Below are 8,732 nucleotides of genomic sequence, written 5' to 3'. Positions count from 1 at the left end.
ATGGAATCAGTCCAGAGGCTGCTCTCTGCTGCGCAGGAACACAGTCAGCACAGAATGAACAGTGGCATCTGCTCACACGGCAGAAGGACCAGCAGGGAAAGCTAGTACTCTGCTTCTTCAGCACACAAGCAGCTTTGCAACGGGGTCACCATCATTGCAGTCTCTCCTCGGGTTCATACCTAAAAGTCCATTTGAATGCAAATTCTCAGGTGGTGTCTCTCAGCTGCCCAGCAGCACAGTTAGTACAGCACGAACGTTTGGCCTCTGCTCCCACAGCAGAAGAGCCAGGATTGAAAGCTGGTGCTGGACCTGTTCAGCACACAATCCCTTTTACATTGGTGCCTCCATCGTTGCTTTCACTGCTCACTTTCATACAGGAAAAGCATTTGAATGGAATCAGTCCAGAGCCTGCTCTCTGCTGCGCAGGAACACAGTCAGCACAGAATGAACAGTGGCATCTGCTCACACGGCAGAAGGAGCAGCAGGGAAAGCTAGTGCTCTGCTTCTTCAGCACACAAGCAGCTTTTCAACGGGGTCACCATCATTGCAGTCTCTCCTCGGTTTCCTACCTAAAAGTCCATTTGAATCCAAATTCTCAGGTGGTGTCTCTCAGCTGCCCAGCAGCACAGTTAGTACAGCACGAACGTTTGGCCTCTGCTCCCACAGCAGAAGAGCCAGGATTGAAAGCTGGTGCTGGACCTGTTCAGCACACAATCACCTTTACATTGGTGCCTCCATCGAAGCTTTCACTGCTCACATTCATACAGGAAAAGCATTTGAATGGAATCAGTCCAGAGGCTGCTCTCTGCTGCGCAGCAACACAGTCAGCACAGAATGAAGAGTGGCATCTGCTCACACGGCAGAAGGAGCAGCAGGGAAAGCTAGTGCTCTGCTTCTTCAGCACACAAGCAGCTTTGCAACGGGGTCACCATCATTGCAGTCTCTCCTCGGCTTCATACCTAAAAGTCCATTTGAATCCAAATTCTCAGGTGGTGTCGCTCAGCTGCCCAGCAGCACAGTGAGTACAGCACGAACGTTTGGCCTCTGCTCCCACAGCAGAAGAGCCAGGATTGAAAGCTGGTGCTGGACCTGTTCAGCACACAATCCCCTTTACATTGGTGCCTCCATCGTTGCTTTCACTGCTAACACTCATACAGGTAAAGCATTTGAATAGAATCCGTCCAGAGCCTGCTCCCTGCTGGCAGCAACACAGCACAGAATGAACAGTGGCATCTGCTCACACGGCAGAAGAGCAGCAGGGAAAGCTAGTGCTCTGCTTCTTCAGCAAACAAGCAGCTTTGCAACGGGGTCACCATCATTGCAGTCTCTCCTCGGTTTCATACCTAAAAGTCCATTTGAATCCAAATTCTCAAGCGGTCTCAGCTGCCCAGCAGCACAGTGAGTACAGCACGAACGTTTGGCATCTGCTCCCACAGCAGAAGAGCCTGGATTGAAAGCTGGTGCTGGACCTGTTCAGCACACAATCCCTTTTACATTGGTGCATTCATCGTTGCTTTCACTGCTCACTTTCATACAGGAAAAGGATTTGAATGGAATCAGTCCAGAGGCTGCTCTCTGCTGCGCAGGAACACTGTCAGCACAGAATGAAGAGTGGCATCTGCTCACACGGCAGAAGGAGCAGCAGGGAAAGCTAGTGCTCTGCTTCTTCAGCACACAAGCAGCTTTGCAACGGGGTCACCATCATTGCAGTCTCTCCTCGGCTTCATACCTAAAAGTCCTTTTGAATCCGAATTCTCAGGTGGTGTCGCTCAGCTGCCCAGCAGCACAGTGAGTACTGCAAGAACGTTTGGCATCTGCTCCCACAGCAGAAGAGCAGGGATTGAAAGCTGGTGCTGGACCTGTTCAGCACACAATGCCCTTTACATTGGTGCATCCATCGTTGCTTTCACTGCTAACACTCGTACAGGAAAAGCATTTGAATAGAATCAGTCCTGAGGCTGCTCTCTGCTGCGCAGGAACACAGTCAGCACAGAATGAACAGTGGCATCTGCTCACACGGCAGAAGGAGCAGCAGGGAAAGCTAGTCCTCTGCTTCTTCAGCACACAAGCAGCTTTGCAACGGGGTCACCATCATTGCAGTCTCTCCTCGGCTTCATACCTAAAAGTCCATTTGAATCCGAATTCTCAGGTGGTGTCTCTCAGCTGCCCAGCAGCACAGTTAGTACTGCACGAACGTTTGGCCTCTGCTCCCACAGCAGAAGAGCCAGGATTGAAAGCTGGTGCTGGACCTGTTCAGCACACAATCCCTTTTACATTGGTGCATTCATCGTTGCTTTCACTGCTCACTTTCATACAGGAAAAGCATTTGAATGGAATCAGTCCAGAGGCTGCTCTCTGCTGCGCAGCAACACAGTCAGCACAGAATGAACAGTGGCATCTGCTCACACGGCAGAAGGAGCAGCAGGGAAAGCTAGTGCTCTGCTTCTTCAGCACACAAGCAGCTTTGCAACGGGGTCACCATCATTTCAGTCTCTCCTCGGGTTCATACCTAAAAGTCCATTTGAATGCAAATTCTCAGGTGGTGTCTCTCAGCTGCCCAGCAGCACAGTTAGTACAGCACGAACGTTTCGCCTCTGCTCCCACAGCAGAAGAGCCAGGATTGAAAGCTGGTGCTGGACCTGTTCAGCACACAATCACCTTTACATTGATGCCTCCATCGTTGCTTTCACTGCTGACATTCATACAGGAAAAGCATTTGAATGGAATCAGTCCAGAGGCTGCTCTCTGCTGCGCAGCAACACAGTCAGCACAGAATGAACAGTGGCATCTGCTCACACGGCAGAAGGAGCAGCAGGGAAAGCTAGTGCTCTGCTTCTTCAGCACACAAGCAGCTTTGCAACGGGGTCACCATCATTGCAGTCTCTCCTCGGTTTCATACCTAAAAGTCCATTTGAATCCAAATTCTCAGGTGGTGTCTCTCAGCTGCCCAGCAGCACAGTTAGTACAGCACGAACGTTTGGCCTCTGCTCCCACAGCAGAAGAGCCAGGATTGAAAGCTGGTGCTGGACCTGTTCAGCACACAATCCCTTTTACATTGGTGCATTCATCGTTGCTTTCACTGCTCACTTTCATACAGGAAAAGGATTTGAATGGAATCAGTCCAGAGGCTGCTCTCTGCTGCGCAGCAACACTGTCAGCACAGAATGAAGAGTGGCATCTGCTCACACGGCAGAAGGAGCAGCAGGGAAAGCTAGTGCTCTGCTTCTTCAGCACACAAGCAGCTTTGCAACGGGGTCACCATCATTGCAGTCTCTCCTCGGTTTCATACCTAAAAGTCCATTTGAATCCAAATTCTCAAGCGGTCTCAGCTGCCCAGCAGCACAGTGAGTACTGCACGAACGTTTGGCCTCTGCTCCCACAGCAGAAGAGCAAGGATTGAAAGCTGGTGCTGGACCTGTTCAGCACACAATCCCCTTTACATTGGTGCATCCATCGTTGCTTTCACTGCTAACACTCGTACAGGAAAAGCATTTGAATAGAATCAGTCCAGAGCCTTCTCCCTGCTGGCAGCAACACAGCACAGAATGAACAGGGGCATCTGCTCACACGGCAGAAGGAGCAGCAGGGAAAGCTAGTGCTGTGTCTCTTCAGCACACAAGCAGCTTTGCAACGGGGTCACCATCATTGCAGTCTCTCCTCGGCTTCATACCTAAAAGTCCATTTGAATGCAAATTCTCAGGTGGTGTCTCTCAGCTGCCCAGCAGCACAGTTAGTACAGCACGAACGTTTCGCCTCTGCTCCCACAGCAGAAGAGCCAGGATTGAAAGCTGGTGCTGGACCTGTTCAGCACACAATCACCTTTACATTGGTGCCTCCATCGTTGCTTTCACTGCTGACATTCATACAGGAAAAGCATTTGAATGGAATCAGTCCAGAGGCTGCTCTCTGCTGCGCAGCAACACAGTCAGCACAGAATGAACAGTGGCATCTGCTCACACGGCAGAAGGAGCAGCAGGGAAAGCTAGTGCTCTGCTTCTTCAGCACACAAGCAGCTTTGCAACGGGGTCACCATCATTGCAGTCTCTCCTCGGTTTCATACCTAAAAGTCCATTTGAATCCAAATTCTCAAGCGGTCTCAGCTGCCCAGCAGCACAGTGAGTACAGCACGAACGTTTGGCATCTGCTCCCACAGCAGAAGAGCCTGGATTGAAAGCTGGTGCTGGACCTGTTCAGCACACAATCCCTTTTACATTGGTGCATTCATCGTTGCTTTCACTGCTCACTTTCATACAGGAAAAGCATTTGAATGGAATCAGTCCAGAGGCTGCTCTCTGCTGCGCAGCAACACAGTCAGCACAGAATGAACAGTGGCATCTGCTCACACGGCAGAAGGACCAGCAGGGAAAGCTAGTGCTCTGCTTCTTCAGCACACAAGCAGCTTTGCAACGGGGTCACCATCATTGCAGTCTCTCCTCTGTTTCCTACCTAAAAGTCCATTTGAATCCAAATTCTCAGGTGGTGTCTCTCAGCTGCCCAGCAGCACAGTTAGTACAGCACGAACGTTTGGCCTCTGCTCCGACAGCAGAAGAGCCAGGATTGAAAGCTGGTGCTGGACCTGTTCAGCACACAATCACCTTTACATTGGTGCCTCCATCGAAGCTTTCACTGCTCACATTCATACAGGAAAAGCATTTGAATGGAATCAGTCCAGAGGCTGCTCTCTGCTGCGCAGCAACACAGTCAGCACAGAATGAAGAGTGGCATCTGCTCACACGGCAGAAGGAGCAGCAGGGAAAGCTAGTGCTCTGCTTCTTCAGCACACAAGCAGCTTTGCAACGGGGTCACCATCATTGCAGTCTCTCCTCGGCTTCATACCTAAAAGTCCATTTGAATCCAAATTCTCAGGTGGTGTCGCTCAGCTGCCCAGCAGCACAGTGAGTACAGCACGAACGTTTGGCCTCTGCTCCCACAGCAGAAGAGCCAGGATTGAAAGCTGGTGCTGGACCTGTTCAGCACACAATCCCCTTTACATTGGTGCCTCCATCGTTGCTTTCACTGCTAACACTCATACAGGTAAAGCATTTGAATAGAATCCGTCCAGAGCCTGCTCCCTGCTGGCAGCAACACAGCACAGAATGAACAGTGGCATCTGCTCACACGGCAGAAGAGCAGCAGGGAAAGCTAGTGCTCTGCTTCTTCAGCAAACAAGCAGCTTTGCAACGGGGTCACCATCATTGCAGTCTCTCCTCGGTTTCATACCTAAAAGTCCATTTGAATCCAAATTCTCAGGTGGTGTCTCTCAGCTGCCCAGCAGCACAGTTAGTACAGCACGAACGTTTGGCCTCTGCTCCCTCAGCAGAAGAGCCAGGATTGAAAGCTGGTGCTGGACCTGTTCAGCACACAATCCCTTTTACATTGGTGCATTCATCGTTGCTTTCACTGCTCACTTTCATACAGGAAAAGCATTTGAATGGAATCAGTCCAGAGGCTGCTCTCTGCTGCGCAGCAACACAGTCAGCACAGAATGAGCATTGGCATCTGCTCACACGGCAGAAGGAGCAGCAGGGAAAGCTAGTGCTCTGCTTCTTCAGCACACAAGCAGCTTTGCAACGGGGTCACCATCATTGCAGTCTCTCCTCGGTTTCCTACCTAAAAGTCCATTTGAATCCAAATTCTCAGGTGGTGTCTCTCAGCTGCCCAGCAGCACAGTTAGTCCTGCACGAACGTTTGGCCTCTGCTCCCACAGCAGAAGAGCCAGGATTGAAAGCTGGTGCTGGACCTGTTCAGCACACAATCCCTTTTACATTGGTGCATTCATCGTTGCTTTCACTGCTCACTTTCATACAGGAAAAGCATTTGAATGGAATCAGTCCAGAGGCTGCTCTCTGCTGCGCAGCAACACAGTCAGCACAGAATGAACAGTGGCATCTGCTCACACGGCAGAAGGAGCAGCAGGGAAAGCTAGTGCTCTGCTTCTTCAGCACACAAGCAGCTTTGCAACGGGGTCACCATCATTTCAGTCTCTCCTCGGGTTCATACCTAAAAGTCCATTTGAATGCAAATTCTCAGGTGGTGTCTCTCAGCTGCCCAGCAGCACAGTTAGTACAGCACGAACGTTTCGCCTCTGCTCCCACAGCAGAAGAGCCAGGATTGAAAGCTGGTGCTGGACCTGTTCAGCACACAATCACCTTTACATTGATGCCTCCATCGTTGCTTTCACTGCTGACATTCATACAGGAAAAGCATTTGAATGGAATCAGTCCAGAGGCTGCTCTCTGCTGCGCAGCAACACAGTCAGCACAGAATGAACAGTGGCATCTGCTCACACGGCAGAAGGAGCAGCAGGGAAAGCTAGTGCTCTGCTTCTTCAGCACACAAGCAGCTTTGCAACGGGGTCACCATCATTGCAGTCTCTCCTCGGTTTCATACCTGAAAGTCCATTTGAATCCAAATTCTCAGGTGGTGTCTCTCAGCTGCCCAGCAGCACAGTTAGTACAGCACGAACGTTTGGCCTCTGCTCCCACAGCAGAAGAGCCAGGATTGAAAGCTGGTGCTGGACCTGTTCAGCACACAATCCCTTTTACATTGGTGCATTCATCGTTGCTTTCACTGCTCACTTTCATACAGGAAAAGGATTTGAATGGAATCAGTCCAGAGGCTGCTCTCTGCTGCGCAGCAACACTGTCAGCACAGAATGAAGAGTGGCATCTGCTCACACGGCAGAAGGAGCAGCAGGGAAAGCTAGTGCTCTGCTTCTTCAGCACACAAGCAGCTTTGCAACGGGGTCACCATCATTGCAGTCTCTCCTCGGTTTCATACCTAAAAGTCCATTTGAATCCAAATTCTCAAGCGGTCTCAGCTGCCCAGCAGCACAGTGAGTACTGCACGAACGTTTGGCCTCTGCTCCCACAGCAGAAGAGCAAGGATTGAAAGCTGGTGCTGGACCTGTTCAGCACACAATCCCCTTTACATTGGTGCATCCATCGTTGCTTTCACTGCTAACACTCGTACAGGAAAAGCATTTGAATAGAATCAGTCCAGAGCCTTCTCCCTGCTGGCAGCAACACAGCACAGAATGAACAGGGGCATCTGCTCACACGGCAGAAGGAGCAGCAGGGAAAGCTAGTGCTGTGTCTCTTCAGCACACAAGCAGCTTTGCAACGGGGTCACCATCATTGCAGTCTCTCCTCGGCTTCATACCTAAAAGTCCATTTGAATGCAAATTCTCAGGTGGTGTCTCTCAGCTGCCCAGCAGCACAGTTAGTACAGCACGAACGTTTGGCCTCTGCTCCCACAGCAGAAGAGCCAGGATTGAAAGCTGGTGCTGGACCTGTTCAGCACACAATCACCTTTACATTGGTGCCTCCATCGTTGCTTTCACTGCTGACATTCATACAGGAAAAGCATTTGAATGGAATCAGTCCAGAGGCTGCTCTCTGCTGCGCAGCAACACAGTCAGCACAGAATGAACAGTGGCATCTGCTCACACGGCAGAAGGAGCAGCAGGGAAAGCTAGTGCTCTGCTTCTTCAGCACACAAGCAGCTTTGCAACGGGGTCACCATCATTGCAGTCTCTCCTCGGTTTCATACCTAAAAGTCCATTTGAATCCAAATTCTCAAGCGGTCTCAGCTGCCCAGCAGCACAGTGAGTACAGCACGAACGTTTGGCATCTGCTCCCACAGCAGAAGAGCCTGGATTGAAAGCTGGTGCTGGACCTGTTCAGCACACAATCCCTTTTACATTGGTGCATTCATCGTTGCTTTCACTGCTCACTTTCATACAGGAAAAGCATTTGAATGGAATCAGTCCAGAGGCTGCTCTCTGCTGCGCAGCAACACAGTCAGCACAGAATGAACAGTGGCATCTGCTCACACGGCAGAAGGACCAGCAGGGAAAGCTAGTGCTCTGCTTCTTCAGCACACAAGCAGCTTTGCAACGGGGTCACCATCATTGCAGTCTCTCCTCTGTTTCCTACCTAAAAGTCCATTTGAATCCAAATTCTCAGGTGGTGTCTCTCAGCTGCCCAGCAGCACAGTTAGTACAGCACGAACGTTTGGCCTCTGCTCCGACAGCAGAAGAGCCAGGATTGAAAGCTGGTGCTGGACCTGTTCAGCACACAATCACCTTTACATTGGTGCCTCCATCGAAGCTTTCACTGCTCACATTCATACAGGAAAAGCATTTGAATGGAATCAGTCCAGAGGCTGCTCTCTGCTGCGCAGCAACACAGTCAGCACAGAATGAAGAGTGGCATCTGCTCACACGGCAGAAGGAGCAGCAGGGAAAGCTAGTGCTCTGCTTCTTCAGCACACAAGCAGCTTTGCAACGGGGTCACCATCATTGCAGTCTCTCCTCGGCTTCATACCTAAAAGTCCATTTGAATCCAAATTCTCAGGTGGTGTCGCTCAGCTGCCCAGCAGCACAGTGAGTACAGCACGAACGTTTGGCCTCTGCTCCCACAGCAGAAGAGCCAGGATTGAAAGCTGGTGCTGGACCTGTTCAGCACACAATCCCCTTTACATTGGTGCCTCCATCGTTGCTTTCACTGCTAACACTCATACAGGTAAAGCATTTGAATAGAATCCGTCCAGAGCCTGCTCCCTGCTGGCAGCAACACAGCACAGAATGAACAGTGGCATCTGCTCACACGGCAGAAGAGCAGCAGGGAAAGCTAGTGCTCTGCTTCTTCAGCAAACAAGCAGCTTTGCAACGGGGTCACCATCATTGCAGTCTCTCCTCGGTTTCATACCTAAAAGTCCATTTGAATCCA

This window comes from Pezoporus flaviventris, unplaced genomic scaffold, assembly GCF_033815535.1.
Source record: "Pezoporus flaviventris isolate CSIRO_AGI_PZ_B2104156 unplaced genomic scaffold, CSIRO_AGI_Pfla_v1 ptg000033l, whole genome shotgun sequence".
NCBI lineage: Eukaryota > Metazoa > Chordata > Aves > Psittaciformes > Psittacidae > Pezoporus > Pezoporus flaviventris.
The sequence above is the reverse complement of the archived record's forward strand: the minus strand, read 5'-3'. Positions refer to the sequence as shown.